Source organism: Lycium barbarum, chromosome 8, assembly GCF_019175385.1.
Source record: "Lycium barbarum isolate Lr01 chromosome 8, ASM1917538v2, whole genome shotgun sequence".
NCBI classification, from domain to species: Eukaryota; Viridiplantae; Streptophyta; class Magnoliopsida; order Solanales; family Solanaceae; genus Lycium; species Lycium barbarum.
This window is the reverse complement of record NC_083344.1, coordinates 19,261,450-19,280,618: the sequence shown is the minus strand read 5'-3', so window position 1 is coordinate 19,280,618 and position 19,169 is coordinate 19,261,450.

The following is a 19,169-nucleotide window of genomic DNA, read 5'->3' as shown; positions in this document are numbered from 1 at the left end:
GGGAAATTTGAGAAATTAAAATATGTGTTTTATGAGGTGAACATTAGCTGTCAACACTTACAACTGTCACTCTAAATCTCACACAATTACTCTAAAGTCCTTAATATCCAAAAGCGCTTACCCAAATTGTCCAGTCAATATTACTTGCAATCATACTATATTACCACGAGTAGGGTCCCACCCCGAAAATATAACTCTAGCCTCACATGATAGGGATTCAACAAATTTTTCTCTTAAAGCACGCTAGCTCATCCACTGTAGAATATTAGGAACTTTTCCAACGGTGTACCACCAAGCCACTTCTTATAAACCTCAACATGTAGATTCACTGAAACATGCTTATCACTAGTTACCGTTCACGAACCTCATAGAATTTTCCTCGTATCACTTAGTCCATATCTGTAGAGTTCCTTCCTTAAGCTCACAAATCAATCATACCTCAGCTGAATCTACAAGACAATGACGCTACAATCTAAATAGACTCAAGTAACCCCAAGATTTACCTCATTCTTGCCGACTCTCGATCAACTATACCTTTTATAGACTCGTCAATTTCCCAATTTTTTCTCACTTCACGATCATCGATACTATAATCAATCCTTTAATCCACTCCATCGAATACCACATAATCATAAATCTTGCAAGCTAGCTGAATTATTCCTGGAGATAGGATCGTACCTCACACTCTGAACGTTAGAGTTTCCTTAACGCTTACAACTCTAAACTGAACACTCTCTAAATCCGGCATATCACATTACAGTCTTACTAATATCCTTATGTATCTTATTGAAGCATCCTTGCCCGAATTTCCTTATTCAATTTCGGAAATGTTATCCCGAACATAGCTTAGTTGACCCATCATCGATCTACAATTTCAAGTATCCATGTTTACTAATCCCTTACTCAAATACTTAACGCTACTAGTCCTCAAAGAATAACCTCTTAACTCAATTATCTAATCTGAACACCTCTAACCACTTGCACGCCAATTCTTTACACCACTAGTAGCGGGATCTAGACAATTTTACTCAATGAATATGAGGTTTCCAGCCTTAGTCCACCATTGATCTCTGTTAGTCTATGACATAACCGAATATACCGACTCATCTGTAAACTCTCAAGCCCACTCTATACTGTCTAATCGTAACCAAGCTCTTATATCACTAATTCTTGTTTCAACAATTTCCTTCCTGTCCTTAAACTCGAAGACACCAATCAACCTCATCGGTCATACCCCTTACTGTACGTTATAATATAATATGTATGCAAACCAAACACGACTCAAGTACCCACATTACATCACCTCAAGTCTTATGAACCGTAATCCCCTGAACCTAATAGCAAGATGCCTCAGCGCAATCCTTCAGTTCCCGTATTTCATTTCAAATCGCTTTTATCATTATCAACCAACAACCGCTTAAATCCACTCAATCCTCTAAACTAATCATCCATCTAAACCAAACGAACGACAAAAAAATGTTCATATTTTTCTTCAAATCTAAGTGAACAACCAGTAACTCCTCAAGTCATTAACTCATCGCATCTGCCCACAATTGAAGTCATTCCTATCAGTGGGTTACTAGCTCCTCAGAAGTCTACAACCCAGTCAATTTACTGATCAAACGATGTGCCCATAGCATTCAGTTAATAGCAGAGTAGTCCTTAACTTCAATGAGCTTATATCAAGAATAACTTTTAGCACCAGTCACAACCTTATCCTAACGACCATGTCAGATATCAATTTTTCCCTTCCCAATCTCACGAAAAGTACTCATGTCTAAGATATTTTATGAAGTCTCACTTCGCTACGCGCCTTCCACAAAAGTCTTCCTTCATGTCCTTATTATCAACTTCTTTTCTTTATTTCACGCAGTCACAAATGCGTTTGCCCAAATTGGATGGTCATCATCGAACTTACACTTGTTCTCACCTACCGAAGTTTAAACTCTACCGCTGCTAAATCATCGACCTGCCATTGGTACACCAGTGTCACGCACACCATCATAAAGCCTTGACAAAGCTGATGTTTTTCCCAAACCGGTCATATCATCGAGCAAACCACTATTGTCAAGCCATCAAGGCACTTTGTCACTTTTAAGCAACCTGATACGCTCAAATTACACCTTTAATTAGCGTAAAGTGGACGATGTCAAATATAGTAACCCAACTAGGTTGGGGTTGAATCCCACAGGGAATATGGTGTGAAAAGGTTAATAAACTCGTAGAATGCTCAATTTAGGTCTAATGTCTTAATCCAATGATTTTTTGTAAAGGTTGATTGTTTAGGACTAATAGCTAGCTAATTTCTTTGGATTGTAGTTTATGGTAAAAGAAACCAAGGTTGTGTCCCCTTTAGATAAGATGTATACTCATGGGTATTGATCTTGATATACTTCTAATGGATCATTACATGAATGCACTTAACCTCTATATGAATTTCTACTATTTCCTAATAAATAAAGATTATTTCTTTTAATGATTTTCCCAAATATAAGAAAGTGAGTATTAAAGAATGGTTAATTGCACCAAGTAAATTCTTCTTATTCCTTAGTGAATTCATTAAACAAAGTTTAAAGCTTTGAGTTCTTGTTATTTATTCTTACCAAACCCTAATTGTTTTCCCAAACAAATCAAGATTTAAGGCTTTAATCAATGTTTGCAACCATTAATTATGAATGAAGAATAAAGAATAAATAAACCCTAATAACCCATTATGTGTATATCAATAACAAAATGCAATCATAAAACACCCATCATTGGGTTCACAACCCTAGTAAGGGAATTTAGCTACTCATGACCAAGAACAAGAAACAACAAATTAAAGAATTCATAATTGCTTACTTTGGATGAAAAGAGGAATTGATAATACTTGAATTGATGTTTTTGAATCTCCAAAGTAAAGAGAGTATTTAATGTTCCAAGCCAAATGTAAGAAAATAATAGTTGGTATGAAATAAAACCCTATATTGAACTATTTATATGTTTTGAAATGTAAAAGTTACAGATTTACATTTTGGTCCCCGTCGACATAAAATACAGTTCGTATTTCACATTACGGACCGTAAACTAGTTTACGCCTTGCTTTTCCTTCACGATCTGGGCAACTGTAGCCTCATGGATTACAGACATTTTGATTTACGGTCCGTATTCTACCTGATCGTCTTTCGACTTATAAAACTCCAACTTTCTGCCAAGCGTCTAAATGCTAAATACGCTTTGAAATACGGACCGTAAAGTTTAATACGGTTCGTAAAAGTTGTTTGTATTTCACCTTCTTCTCAGCTTGACTTTCTAGTTTTGCTTATCTTTAAATACGCCCAAGGAAGACGGCCTGTATTTGAAAATACAGCCAGTATCTTGTCATCATTCTGCACTTCAACAGTTTTCAACCCAAAATTGCTCCATTACCTGAAAAACACTAAAAACACATTAAATTGTCACTAACTTTCTCAAAAACAAGTAAAACTTCTCGTAAAAAGGCCTTGGATGTGCCATAATTTCCCGGCACATCACAACCCAATGTTGAAACATGGAGACTATGTAACCCTCTGACCTATCTTACCCATTTCCCACGGACTCCCACAATAAACGAGTCTAATCGTGACTCCACACAATCGAATCTTTAGGCCATACTAGGGACTGAACTTGATCACAAGTTCGAATGAGAATAACACATCTCGTACCAAACCACAAAATGTCATAGATCAACCATTCACATAAGAATTTAAGGACGAGTATCCACCCTTTGCGAGTGATTAAGATAAGAAAGTTCATATACCAATTGGAATCGACTTGATACCAATTTGAATGAAGTCGCACGAGAGAATGAAAGAATTGGAAGTTTTCTATATGTCTTATAGCCTCTTGCAGATAAGTACAAAGCTGTCACGACCCATTTTGCTTAGGCCGTGCGGGCACCTACCTTTCCCACCTCGGTAGGCGAACCCTTAACTCAACATTCACAACTAATAGAAAATCACGGAAGAAGTAAGATAACGTAAGCCTCATAATATGATATAAAATAAACAAGTGCGGAAGTAAATGAAATCCACCCCAACATCTGGTCTGGTCATACAAGAGCACCTAAATCCAAATACTAAAAGTCTGAATGATGATACATAGTAGTCTCAAATCATGTCTCAGAATGGAAGGTAAGACATAAGTAATAGGAGAGTCTTCAAGGTTAGCAGACGCCATGCTCACCCTGAAAACTCGAGAGGAAGCTAAAGTGTCGATCAACCACGGGTCAACAAAGTAGATCCAACCTGGTACTCTGCATTCATAAAAGAATGCAGCAAGTGCAGGTCAGTATAAACAACTGTACTGGTAGGCATCATAGGCCGACTAAGCATTGTTAACAAAATTCAGAAAATAACACAGATAAGCAAATAAACCAACCAAGCATGAGACAATATAATCGTAACCGAGTATCCGTTATCACCTATGTAAGCATCTAAAACCCCAATATAATAAGTCTGAGTATATTCGATCCAAACCAATTACCACAATAGAATCATCAGAGTCCAATTATCAAAAACACAATCATCACAATACAGTCATCACAACATCTCACTCAAGTCATAATGCAATGCAGTGCAATAATGGTATGAATGTGATGCCATGCCATGCAAATGAGGTGTACACATGTACTCTGGACGGAAATATCAACGTCTCGGTAGCAAACCCAGCGTGACTCGCGAAGTCTAAGTGCCACCCGTCCCAGATCTTTGCCAAACAGACAGACAGGACCCTGGCTAATTGCTCACATGGGGAGTCTCACCGGCACCACCCTGGGGGACCCGCAGAGTCCATGCACTAACAACGATTCTGGGATAACATTGGAATCGACCATGCAACAACGATGCCCGAATACAACCATCGGACATTGGACTCTTCACAATCACTCAAAAGAGTCTGTCAAATATTAGTTTCACAAATTAACGATTCCGGAATAGAACCTTGGACATTAGCCTCCCCATAATCACTCAATTAAAAGAGTTCATCACAATATCAGTTCATTTAATCAACCATTCGGGAATGGATCTTCGGACATCGGCCTTTTTACAATCACTCAAGTAAAAAAGTTTATCAAATATTAGTTTCGCTCAATCAATAATAGCGGATCATCTCCGGGTATCGGCCATGCATGATAAATATGAGAGAATGCGTGCAATGCATATGTCAATCACCAACAGTCGAGTTCAATATCACAAATACCACAACGGGTATGCCAACAACGTATCACATCACAATACCAATAGTGGGTATGCCAACATATATCAATAACTTAAGTACCAATAGTGGGTACGCCAACAATATATCAATAATCTCAAGTACCAACAGTGGGTACGCCAACAATATATATCCAAGTACAAATACTAACAACGGGTATGTCAATCCCATCCGAATCGGGACAACAAGCAAAATTTGATATCTACTAACTATACATGGCATCAAGCCAACACAATTAAACAATCAAACACACACAACGGGGTGGCTAGTCCCAACACACATCAGGGCCCAACCTAAGGCAATATCCATCCCAACTTCACACCCGAAGGTTCACATGCTGTTTCCGACATTATAATCTAAATATGTGATTCTCTATACGAAGTCTCACCAAATGTAAACCATAACCTACCTGGACTGCCGTACCGCAACACCAACAAGTCACTCTTATGCTTTGCCCTTCCTCTAAAGCTCAGAACCAAAATAGTCTAAGCATAATTGAATTCTATATTAGACATCATGAAGATTGATACTAGTATTGCTAGGATATCAACTAGGTCCATTTTAATCCTAGAAATTGGGAAAACGGACCCACAAGGGCAAAACGGGAAATTCGCGGGAAAAATACCAAATTAAGTACTAGATGATCATAACCCAACCACTAATTGTTGATTTAACTCAAGAATTAGTCTAAATCTGATTTCAAGTAAAAACCCTCAAATTGGGTATAAACCCTGTCTCCAAATCTGAAATTCAATGTTAAAAGTGGAAGATATAGGATCAATAGGCTTAGATTCATCAAATTTTAGCATTAACATTATCAATTTATCATACATGACCCTAAGGAAAGTCTCCCAAAACCATTCTTCAAATTCCATCTCTAAGGGATTGTAAAAGGGAAGGGAAAATTCTAAGATGATTGTGATTAAGGAAGAGTAAAGGATTGGGAAAAGTTTACCTCCAAGAGTTTCTTCAAATTATCTCCAAGAACAGTTTCTCTAAGCTCCAATATCGCGATATAAAATAATGAGGGTCTAAGACTTATTTAAGACATATTTAATGAAATGTCACTGCCCGTCACCGCCACGGCAGTTCGAATGCCGCTACGGCTTCTGGAATGTCGCCATAATGGTAAGGCCCCTATTACCCATCACTGCCCCAGCGGTCATCACACCGCCACAGCGGTGCCGCTAGGGCGGCTCTAGTGCCGCCATTGCAGTCACCAGACACCAGAATCCCTCTTTTTTTCTAAGTGTTCAATCGAATTTTCGGGTTATTCCCGAGGCCATCTGCTCACAACCCGACCACCTAAACCCATACAAAAATGCGTTGCGAACGAGCTTGTGGTCTCAAAATTCCCAACGGAGGTCTCGTTGACTGAGCCAACCCCCGATGTCTTAATTACCATTTCCCATCCAATGTTTGAAATGCATCCGAATGCATTGAGAACCGAACATAATGCACAAACAGGTTCTAAACGACCCTTCGGACCTCTCAGAATTGACAAAATTTTGAAAAAGGTCCGTTTTCCCAAAAGTCAACTTCGGGTCAACCACTTTCACTTTAAAGCCTATATTTTCACAAAAGTTGCCCGAATCCAATCTAGACAGCTCGGGAAGAATGTCAACGGTCCCCTCAGGTCAAAAGGGAGCTAATCAATGCTCGGAAATGGGCGAAAATGCCGAAAGGACTCTAACGACCAAACGGGTCGTTATAGAAGCATATCATACCAACCCACCAGACTCTACTAGACATGTTCTAGTATTATAGATCGGGTAACCTAGGGCTCTGATACCAACTTGTTATGACCTAACTTCACTAAGTCATGAGGGAACTTACATTTCCCACCTCGGTAGGCGAACCCTTAACTCAACATTTTATAAACACATGAATAGATAATAAATAAGCGGAAGAAAATAGAATAACGGAAGTCTCACGATAATAATATAAGGAAGCGAAAACGAGAAATACACCCCAGTATTTGGTCTGGTCATACAAGAGCAACTAACTAACTACTACAAGTCTAAATGATAATAATACATCAGTAGTCTCAATATGACTCAGATTATCAAGTAAGACATAAATAAAGAGGAGTCTCAGGGTAGCGAAGCGTCCACGTGCTCACTCTAACAAGACTCGTATCATCAACCGTGAACTCTCAGCCACGAGGGGTACACGTCGATGCATAAAAGAAAGCAGCAAGTGCAGGTCAGTGCAAACACCAAGTACTGGTAGGTATCATAGGCCGCCTAAGACTAGCTAATGTATATAAAGACAACAAAGCAAGATAAGCACATAAACCAACAAGGACAAGTCAACAATAAGCCATATCCACAGTACAAGTCAACAATAAGCCATATCCACAGTACAAGTCATCACCTATGTTGTAGCATCTAACCCAACTGTGCCAAGTCTCAGTATAGCAATCTGAATTAGTACATCATAGTAGTATCACAACAATCAGCAGAAACCAAGATACAATGCAATGCAATAATGTATGTAGTATGAATGCAATGTATATGCAGCTTTGTCAATATGTCCCGAACGGAATGACTCCACGTCTCAGCGATCATGACCAATGGGGGACCCGCGAAGTCCATGTACCACTCGCTTCAGAATATGACCTCGGATCCTGAGCACACTCTCACGATCCCGGTAAAGACCTCGGGCATCGGACGCTCCATCGTTCTCGGCAAGAAACCTCGGACCACGAACACTTATCTCTCTTTTACGCTCTCCGGCAGAAACCTCAAAGGCTACACTCCCTCACATATCATCACCAGTACAAGAACCATGCATATGTCAATGTATCATGGAAATGTGTATGAATATGATGAAATGTAACATCAATAAGAAATTCTACCCGAAACAGTACCAGACATAGCACCCAAGTAGTATCAATAATAAGGCTACACAACAAGGCACAAGGGAATCACCGTTCTTATCTCAGTATCAATCAAGTAAAGTATAGAGATATCGTAGCCATGATGTATCACTATTCACAATTACCACAGTATAAATGTGTCAATAATGTCAACAAGTAATCGATTAGATAAGTCAACAACATAACAGGGTGGCTAGCCCCCAAATCATACAACAAGGCCCAACCTAAGGCAATATCCAGCCCAACTTCATACCCGAAGGCTTACATGCATTCTTTAACAATATCATCTAAACATACGCTTTGCTAGCCTGAGTTTCACCATAGAGTAAACCGTAACCTACCTGGAAAGCCGAACAACAAAGTCTCCAACAATCACACCTTAGTCTTCCCTTTCCTTTTAGCCTCGAGATAATGAAAGTCTAACATATCTGAATCATAGAATTAAGAACAATAAGAACATCATTTAAACCCTACTTCTATTCAAGACCCAAATTCCCAACCTATGAAATAGGGTTTTTGAACTAGAAAGGTGAAATTAGGAATCTAAAGGTCTCAGCATGAAATTAAAGCTCTAGGTGATCAATTCCCATCAATATCAAGCTAGAATAACCAACAATTTACTCTAACTCGGATTCTAGGAAAAACCCCCAAATTTGGATATAAACCCTAACTCCAAATCCATAATTTAGACACTAACTAGGAAGGAATCATGCAATAGTGTGTTCTAATCATTAAGTTCATGCTTAATGAAGCTAACCCAATCAATAATTCATGATTTAGAAGTGTAGAAAGTAGAGCACGTTGAACCCTCTTTTAAATCATCAAACTCTTAATGAACTATCATGATAAAGGAATCCTAAGGTGATTATGGAAAATGGAATAGCAAAGCAGATAGAAGAACTTACCACAAAGAGTTTCCCCCAAGAATCACCTTGAAAAGCTCTCAAAAACTCAAAAGTCGAAATAATAAAGAATGAGGGACCTAGGGATTTTAATACTCATTTAATGAAATTATTAGCCCGATACCGCTTCTACGACAACGGGACAGTTGTGGCTGTCCCACTTCGACGCCCACTCAGACCGCTGCAGCTGTCAGCAAACATAGCACTAGGCCGTTGTTGCGGAAAGTAGCACTAGTCCGCTATTGCGGCAAGTCAACCACTATAGTGGTGCCGCTGATGCGGTATTGGTGTTGCTATAAAGGCCACCAGAACCAAAAATTTCCCAAAATAATCACAATCTCAACCCGAAATCCCGGCTATCACCCGAGGCCATCTGCTCCCATACCACATACACAGACACACATAAAAACACCCTATGAACACACTCATAGCCTCGGAATTCTCAACAGAGGTCTCATTGATCGAGTCAACCCCCGATACATCAGCATCAACTTCCCAACCGAAGTCCCAAAATGCACTTGAGTGCATTGGGAACTGAACCGAATATATGTTCAAGTTCTAAAAGACCATCTGGACCTCTCGAAATCGACGGATTTCCGAAAAAGGTCCGTTTACCTAACTTTGAGTCCCTCTTTTTCGCTTTAAGCCCAAATTTCCCAAAAAAGTCTCCCAAATCCTATCCAAATAACTAGGGATGCGTGTCAACGGCCTCGTTAGGTCAAATGTGAGCTAGACAAGCTCGGGGAAGGGTCAACAGTACCGAAAAGACTATAACGACCAAACGGGTTGTTACAGTCGTAGTAAATGTATACTAGTTTTAAGGGATTAGGGTCATTCCTGACGTTATAGAGGGTTTATGATAGTGTTATTGCAAGACCCCACAAGTTTGACCGCTGTAATACCATTAGATATGTTGACATGGTATATATAATTTCTTTGTTAGATTTTTATAAGAATTTGACAAAAATGATTTTAGCTAGTTTTTATTATTACTACATACGCCGTAAATTATTTATTCGACATGAGGAAGTTTATAAATGATATTTTATTTGTTATAAGAATAGCAATTATTTTCGCATAAGAAAGTTATCTTTGTATTGTTTTGAGAATTAATGGTACAAAGATTTGCAGTCTTGATATTAGGTTTGTAAAAATTAAAATTTGATAAAATATATATTTTAAATGTTTTAACCTTTATGAAATATTAGTATATGTTTTAAATTTTTATAAAATACTTATAATTTATTGATAATATACTTATCATTTCAGAAATTGGTTAATTAAGATATTATTATTTTTAATAATAAAAGTGGTACATTTTTGGGATAAGTACAAAGATTATGGAATAGCTTAAACTGAAGTAAATGTGTCAAAAAGTTAACACTCCGCCTACTTGAGGTCAGTGGGGGAATATATATGTAATGTTTATCTTTGTCATTTTAGGGGGAAGAAAACAAATTTCATGTGGAAACATTTACACCTTTGTTTACGTGCAAGGAAGGAAAGGGTGGCTCAAATTTCTTTCTTCCTTCCTCCCTTAGTAACAAGTACAGCAAACATCTCATTTTCATTCTTTTATTTTCAACGATATAGGTGCAGCAATATGCTAATTGTATAGAGGCCATACGTATAGCTTTATGTTTTTTTCTTTCTTGGAGAATTTTCATACGAGGGGAATAGGCAGTATATAGTGAAACGTGATTCAAGGCAGCAACATTCTATTTTGGTACGAGCAGCAACATGTCATATTTCTATAAAGGGCAGCAACGTTTTCCATTATGGCATATCGAAGGTTACTTCATAGCGAAGCAAAGTGAAGGGAAGCTTTTATGACGGCGACCCAAGTTTGATTCTTCATCTACGACTTTCTACGGGCTCGTATGAGCGTTTAAGGTATGTATTTGTTGAAGAACTCATGAGACAGTGATCAGAAGCTGTGAGTTCAAGTCATAGTAGTTGTATATAAGTAGGTTACGGGCTGTTTTATTATAGTATAGAGATCAGTGGGGGAGTTTGGTAAGCTCGTGTAGAGGTTGTTTGTTGTTAAAACGAGGTCGGGTGTGGAGTACACCATTGTATATAGCTTCGGGAGCTCGTCGTTCTTTGATTACTTGACGATAGTGTTGGTATAGTTGTAGTATGTTGTTGAGCTGTTGGTTATGTTGATATTAGCTGTCTTAAATAGAGTCCGGAGCCAAAATGACTTATTTTTACAACCATTAGACAAAAATAGTATGCTTTTTTTTTTTAGACCAAAATGGGTATTTCGTTGGTGAAATACCCACACAACGTACTGCTCCGTGCCGATGATTTCTTGCATTTCGCTACATGTGTAGCGAAATGCAAGTTTTTTTTTTTTTTTTTTTAATTTTCCTTTGCATTTCGTGAATCAATTCACGAAATAGGCATTTTTTTTTTTTGCAATTCGTGCAATTAAATAAAACTGCTTTTTTGTTTTAGCATTTCGTGATGCAATTCACGAAATGGATTTTTTTTTATTTCGTCAATTCAATGAACGAAGCTGATACGAAATGTAAAAAATTGCAAAAAAAAAAAAAAAGAACAAAAAACCTATTTCGTGATTTGATTCACGAAATGCAAGATTTGTTTTTTCCTTTGCATTTCGTGAATCAATTCACGAAATGGATTTTTTAATTTTTTTTTTTTTTGCAATTCGTGAAATTAAAACTGTTTTTTTTTTTTTTTTTTGAAATTAAAATTAAAACTTTATTTTGAATATAAATCTAATTCAATTAGATAAAAATATAGGAGAAAGAGTAGTTGTAAATTGGTGAAACTTTAAACAGTCATAACTTTGCGCTCGGATATCCGATTTATGCAAAAACAAATTTGATTTTGCATATTTTTCCGAGATCTAGTGGCGCAAACCCGGGCCGATTTTCTAGAAAACCTCTTTTTTCCCTTCCAATTTTAATTTTTCCCCAAATTGGCGGGAAATTTTTAGTTTTCTTTACTTATATTATGATGATGCGTAATAGACTTCAACATAAAAATTTCGGAGTAATGTAGTTGTGAATGTCAATTTCACTTATGTGGTTTCAATTTTTGAAAATAAAGCTGACTAATTTTCTCAACATATAGGATAAAACTAATTGGTCCGAAATTTTTGAGAAAATTAGTCAGCTTTATTTTCAAAAATTGAAACCACATAAGTGAAATTGACATTCACAGCTACATTACTCCGAAATTTTTATGTTGAAGTCTATTGCGCATCATCATAATATAAGTAAAGAAAACTAAAAATTTCCCGCCAATTTGGGGGAAAATTAAAATTGGAAGGGAAAAAAGAGGTTTTCTAGAAAATCGGCCCGACTATGCTTTGCTAGATCTCGGAAAAATATGCAAAATCAATTTTTTTTTTTTTTGCATAAATCGGATATCCAAGCGCAAAGTTATGACTGTTTAAAGTTTCACCAATTTACAACTACTCTTTCACCTATATTTTTATCTAATTGAATTAGATTTATATTCAAAATAAAGTTTTAATTTTAATTTAAAAAAAATAGTTTTAATTTCACGAATTGCAAAAAAACAAAAAAAAAAAATTAAAAAATCCATTTCGTCAATTGATTCACGAAATGCAAAGAAAAAAAAAAAATCTTCGCATTTCGTGAATCAAATCACGAAATAGGTTTTTTGTTTTTTTTTTTTTTTGCAATTTTTTGCATTTCGTATCAGCTTCGTTCATTGAATTGACGAAATAAAAAAAAATCCATTTCGTGAATTGCATCACGAAATGCTAAAAAAAAACAGTTTTATTTAATTGCACGAATTGCAAAAAAAAAAAAAAAAAAAAAATGCCTATTTCGTGAATTGATTCACGAAATGCAAAGGAAAATTAAAAAAAAAAAATTCTTGCATTTCGCTACACATGTAGCGAAATGCAAGAAATCATCGGCATCGGAACAGTACGTTGTGTGGGTATTTCGTTGGTCATTTTGGTCTAAAAAAAAAGCATACTATTTTTGTCTAATGGCTGTAAAAATAAGCCATTTTGGCTCCGGACTCGTCTTAAATAGGTTAATCGTTTATATAAGGGATTGACTCATCGTAGTCATTCGAAGGTTAAATCAAGGTATGGAAGGCTATTTCTTGTTTCACCACTACGGCACGACTTCCAGTTTATTGTTTTGTATGCATAAGTTGAAGTCTAAAAACTATAAGAGCATGTCAATTCTATATTGTCAATTTCACAAGTCGAATAAGAGCTATGTCATGGAAGTACACAATTTTGGGACAGAGGGAGTACAACATCCTAACAATACTGAAAATTGAGCGGGGTATTTCTCAATATTTACTATTGCATTTGCAAGTGTGTTGTTTGTCCGTGATCTATTCACCATCTTTTCATATTCTTTGGACACCAATAATTTAGCTACCTGAATGCACATTTCGGTGAAGCAATAAAGAAAAACATAAATTTAGCAAATCTGATGTCGATGTGTATATATATACATTCTTATCAAAAGAGAGATTAGAAGGGATGACGCGGAAACTTGAAGTGATAAAGCCGTCCTTATCCACTGTTTAGTTATCACATCTTGGTGTCATTATAGTATTTTATATCCTTGATTACATCCTCTCTAGTTACCACTAAAAAGATTATACTTGCTACTTGTAATATTATCCTTTTGAAATCTAGTAAGATGTGGACGAAATCTTTAACTTATTGTAGTTGACTAATATTCATGTGATTGTTGTTGACACCTAATTTTTGACTTCCATAATTTATTTTAATTACTCTGGATCCTTGGATGATAAATAAAGTGAGCCATGCCTTTAGAGGGATTAAATAATTTTATAAAATTATTCAAGTTAATATTCTACCGCTTTAAATTTGATAAAGAGATTTTTACGACATCATGCATTATTTAGAAATTAACTGGTGCATTTTATGACATTTATGAAATTAATCAGGAGGAAAACAATTTCGAACAATTGTTTACTTAATTGTTAAAATTGTCGAAAATCAAGTTAAAAGATAATTTGTTCTCTTAAGCCCAAGGAACTTGACTAATTGAAAGAATTGATCATTTTACCCTTCAATCTTTAATTTTGTGTGTTTTCATGATTGTATGAAATTAATGAATTGTTTAAGTGCTTAAATTAGGTTAATTAGTCAATTAAAGGATCATTATTGCAAATTAGTTTAATTATTTAATTGTTTACATTATGACCACAATTGAATTGACCAATTCGTGGTTGAAGGCAATTGAGGTCAATTTTGCAAAATCAGCCGTAAAAGTGCCTTAATTGAAATGACCAAATCCATTGGCAAATCAGTTAAGGTCATTAGTGCAAATTTAGTCTTAATTGGTTAATTGGGATAAACGGAGCCATAATTGAAATAATTAGTTAGATTCATAAGGGCATAATTGCAATCAGTTAACAAAGAGGTTGTCATTGCAATTCATTCGGATTTGAAAGCTATTAAGGCTGTGTTAGCAAACTAAGGCTGTCTACATGACTATTTGTGTTTTAAAATTAATATAAAATGCTAATCATGTCTTAATCTTTATAATGTGGTCAATAATCGATGTTTAACATTTTTCTTATTTGTTTAGTCTACCCATTTTGCCCCCAGGCACGTATATACATCTGATATAGGTGAATATATGCATATGGTATGCATAAGTAGGGGCACCTCTCTTTCTTTTTAAATCAAGGACCATGCCCAGTCCATTAACGGACCAGACCCGGCCTAGTGTAGCATTAAGAGGAGAGTATACCCCTATACTCCCACACTTTAAATTTTCTAAGGACCAAACATGCCTCTCTCATCTTTCCTCTTTCTCACAAGAAACCCTAGAGCCGCTTCTCGTACTTCTTCTCTCTCCATACCTAAAATGGAAAGTTTACAGTGTAATTATAATGGCAACAGCTTTTACACGTCTATTACTGCGGAACAATTAATGTTTCCACGCTATTCACTCCAAACACGGTGCTATCCTCCTCTCTTTTACTTTGTTTTCAATTTTGTAGTCAAACCAATTTTATTTTATGTATCTTTTTTGTTATTTTGTGCTTGTACGAACGATTTTCTATTAGTTCTTCAATGTTTGACTTGGATCGATCCAAGACGGGTTAAATCCTACCGTATACGAATCGATTTCTGTAGATCGTAGCCGTTAATTTCATGGTATGAACATTTGCACCTGGAAAATGACTTTGTACCACATTGGTGCTTTACTTTGTTGAAAGATTTTTGGGATTCTATAAATAGAACCCCAACCCTCAAAATAAAATAAAAAAAGAAAAAAAGGGGGAACAACCTCTTGAGGCTAGAATTTCAAATTCAAAGCTTCTCAGTATAAAAATTTTAAACCTTAACCTAAAAGAGTTGAAGTTCCCTAGTTCAAAATTTACTTTCTTTTCTTTGTTGTATTTGTGTCTATGTGACTGAGTAAGAGATTTGGAAGCACAAAAGGCTTTAAAATCCATTCTTGTGTCCGGCTGCACTTCAAAAAGGTAATTCCTTATCTTGTTGTTACCTATTGAGTTATTATTATAGTTTGTTATGTATTATCTTCCTGTTATTCCTACTAGTTGGCTTAAGTATGATTAATATTGAGTTTGCTGCTTTAATTGTGCTTGAGGCTCAGGGAGAGTTTAGTCAAGATTCTGCCTTCATTATTTGTGTTAGTTCGGTGGTGCTAAACTATGCTTGCTTGATTAATGAGGAATCTGAATATGTATCTGTTTGAACTATGTAATTAGTATTACTTCATTGATAAAGAGTTAAACTGAGTCTGTGTTTATCAGGAGATTGGACCATTGTTTCACTGTATCATCCTTTAATCATCATTAAATGAAGCTATGTGGCTAATATTAGTAACTCAAATGATCTTTTGGATTGATATTAGGTTTTTAAATTACTATAAGACAACTAGAAAGTTGCAAGTGACATAGATTAACTAGCTCAAGGTCTTTGATGAGGATAATCAGTTTCATTAGGTATTACACTTGAATATAATGATTCATTTGATCACCCAGAGAGCAAAGAGACCCTTTCATGACTGCTTAACTGTTAAACTGGGGATGGCATGCTTTGTTAATGAGGTCACTGTATTCCAAATATCTATGTGACACACTATGAGAGTACTGTTTAGCTAATTACTTTGTTAATATGCTTGACTTATGTGAAAATTAATATAGATCCCTGAGTATTTGTTGTGTGACCTCTATTCTGAGTATGCCTTCAACCCCCATCTATGTGACTTGTATTGTTTCTTTCTTTGAGCTATAATACAGTGGTAACTTAAGCTTAAATCCTTATGTGAAAGCATATAACATCTGCATATGGAAACTTGCTTTTTGAAATGTGTTGCTTGTTCTTGATAACTGATAGCATTAAGTTTATTGTATAAAAAGAAGTATGATCACTGCTTCAGTAGCCTATATGTATATTAAGTGATGTGATAAGATCCTAATGTGTAATGATGCATTGTTCTGATAACAAGTTTGATTAAAAAGAAGGTAATACGCGTTGTTTGATTAAGTTAAAATATAAGTAGCTTAGAATCCATCCATAGATGCACTCGTAGTTCCATTCAGAGAGTTGTTTGGTATTCTTTATTTTCCTTACACCAAAGATGGAAGACAATTGACTTTTAATGAGACTTTAGACTAATCATGTACAACCAGTGGGTAGTAAAGCTAGAGACCCTTATGTTGACTATGATCTTGAGACTAAAACCAATTATAGAAGACAGTAGGATTATTTAGTGGTATTTGAATTGGTTAATTGACAAGGAAAGGGATCAAGGAGGTATGTGAAATGAAATTAAGCCACTTGGATCTTGAGGAAGCCTTTTAAAGGTGCCCTGGAGTAAGGATTCGGAAGAACCAAGACTAAAACTTGGCTCATAGTACCTTTCCTTCAAATTAAAGGGGCATGGCATGCCTAAAATATATATGGGGTATGTATTTCATTATGCAATACCCCTGATCTCTATTTCTTATCATTGAATCAAGGGGAATAAGGGGTTTAATGTTCAGAACTATCTCATGTGTATTGTGTCTTGTTAAAGTTTTAATGGATGAATAGTATATCGGTATGACTGTTCTTTTGGGATAAAAATGGAGTTTAGATTGCAAGGTCTATTAGCTAAATGAAAATTAGGGGAATCCTTTAATGTATCTCATGTTAGCCATGCATAGTTACTCTGTCTCTATGCTTACTTCTTGGTGAAAATCCTAATATGTCCAAGTTCTAGGATCATCATATGTGCATTCATTCCTATCTGTTTAAACTTGATAAACATTTCAAAAGATCATCTCTATGGTATTCCTGAAGTTAAATATTGACTGAGTTTTATTCAATGCCAAATGTCGCAATTGCTTGTCCATTCTTAAGGTCTCATGGTCTCAGGTGTTGTTTGAGAAATGCTTGTTGTGATAAAATATGGTACTGTCCCTGTGCTACGTTCATTGAATAGCTTAAGAATGAATGTGTCAATCAACATGCTTGTTCCTCTTCACACTATCATTTCAATCAAACAGGTTGTATATCCTTGTTGCTTGCTACTGCCATCATGCCAAAACTCAGTTAAAGAAACATGGAAATCCCTCTATGCCATTGTATGTGTTCAGAAAAGATATATGTCTTGACTTGTCATCTCTTAGTTGTTCATTCTGAGTATTAGTATTCTTGGAATAGCCAACAGACTCAAATGAGCTTGCTTCTGTATATTCAATATTGCTATGCTTTCTTTGAACTCTGAACTGTCTTGGTATGCCACATTATGATCCTACACATGTTACATTTGTGAATTTAATGCATGCTTTAGTCCATTCCATGTCCATACTGCTTGCCCACCTCATGAATTTGTGTTATAGCTTATTCCTGCTCATCTCATATCCATATGCTATAACTATTTCCTGCCCACTTTATGACTTTATGTTATGGCTTGCCCCTGTTTGCTCTATATCCATGTACTGCAACTGTCTCTATCTATCTTATGGCTACATGGTATGGCTTGTTTCTGTTTACCTCAAATACGTGTACTGCATTTTGTGATCATGCTTTCTAGTTCTGGCTGCTATTTACACTATACTTCTACCTCTATTTGCTTGGTCAAACTGCATATTAGTTCGTGCTATGCTTGTATGTGAATATGAGGTTCTGAGTCATCCTCCCTTCTGCTTTGCTTATACTTGTTTGGAAATTAAAGTAGCTACTTGGGGCCCAGTCTTAAGCCATCCCCAGGTGTCTTGCCATGCCGGAGGTTCATGAAACCTCTTGGATTTTGTGCGACATCAAGAATACAGAGGGTGACGACTTCCCTTTTACTACTTAAGTCGTTATCAGCAAAAGCCAGTAAGAGATAGGAATGTGACAGTTACAGGACTTGTAAATAAATTTGGTATATATGTGTAAATCTGTGTAGTTGTATTTGTGATAAGTTCAGTGAATATAAACTAACCGGGGTCTTTGTTTCATTTCTCCCTCCACTGCATGGCCATTCGGGCCAAGATCCTTTGGCCCAATGGGAAAATTCATTTCAAATATTATCGAGTCGGAGTAAAAAAAGGGAAGCTAATATTATAAGAAACGCGTAGAAGGCCCAACCATAGGTGAAAATGACAAACTAAGGGCTTGGTACACTCCTAGCCTGCCCTATCTCTGTATTATCGCTGTTATTTTTTTAGCATTGCAATTTGTTGTATTTGAATTTGTAATACTTGTAAAGAATTTATATTATTATTGGAATCTTTTGGTTTGAACTAGTCGTCCTAGGACAACTGTACTTATGCCGTTTAGTAGACTTTAGGTCCCTGAATGATTTTCAAAATCCGGAATAAACATAATGATTTCAAAACTATGATGATAATGAGAAATTTTTAACAAACTACCCAAATACATAAAAATCATTTCTTAAAACCCCTTTGCAAGTCACTAAGAATTTAGAAACTGAAGAGCGTTTGTTTTCTGGGTTTAAAGACAGAATTATATGAACCAGAGTTTTCTGGGCTAAGCCCAACAAAAACGGGATTGAGTTTTATGGACGGAGCCCCCATTCATCTTTTCTTATCTTAAAAAATGCAAAATGTTTGGGCAAAGTCCATTAAAGACACCATTTTTGGCAAAGAAATGTTTTTTACCCAAGTCCGATTTTGAAACTGAAATCAAA